This window comes from Penaeus monodon, chromosome 21 (genome assembly GCF_015228065.2).
Source record: "Penaeus monodon isolate SGIC_2016 chromosome 21, NSTDA_Pmon_1, whole genome shotgun sequence".
Lineage (NCBI taxonomy): Eukaryota > Metazoa > Arthropoda > Malacostraca > Decapoda > Penaeidae > Penaeus > Penaeus monodon.
The window spans coordinates 24526511-24526818 of record NC_051406.1 but is presented as its reverse complement, the minus strand read 5'-3'; positions in this window follow the sequence as shown (position 1 = coordinate 24526818).

Here is a 308-nt window from a genome sequence, read left to right as displayed (position 1 = left end):
CGGGGTGTGATGTTTTTGTTGTGTTTAGTAATGCAAGGAAAAGAAAAAAAACATGATGTGAAAAATCATAGTTTCAAGTTAGCGTGTCCCCCTAATCATATACAAATCAATTCAAAGTTTAAAAAAGTAAGAAAAAAAGAGGAAAGGGAAGAAAAGAGAAATGTTCAGTCCCACTTTTTTGTTGATTGCAAATGAGAGGTAATGAAAAAATATCAAAACTCTCTTTAGTATCACATGATAAACTGAACCAACAGTTGAGCTTGATTTCATAAAACACGAGGATGTAGCCTGGCGACGTCATTTAAATA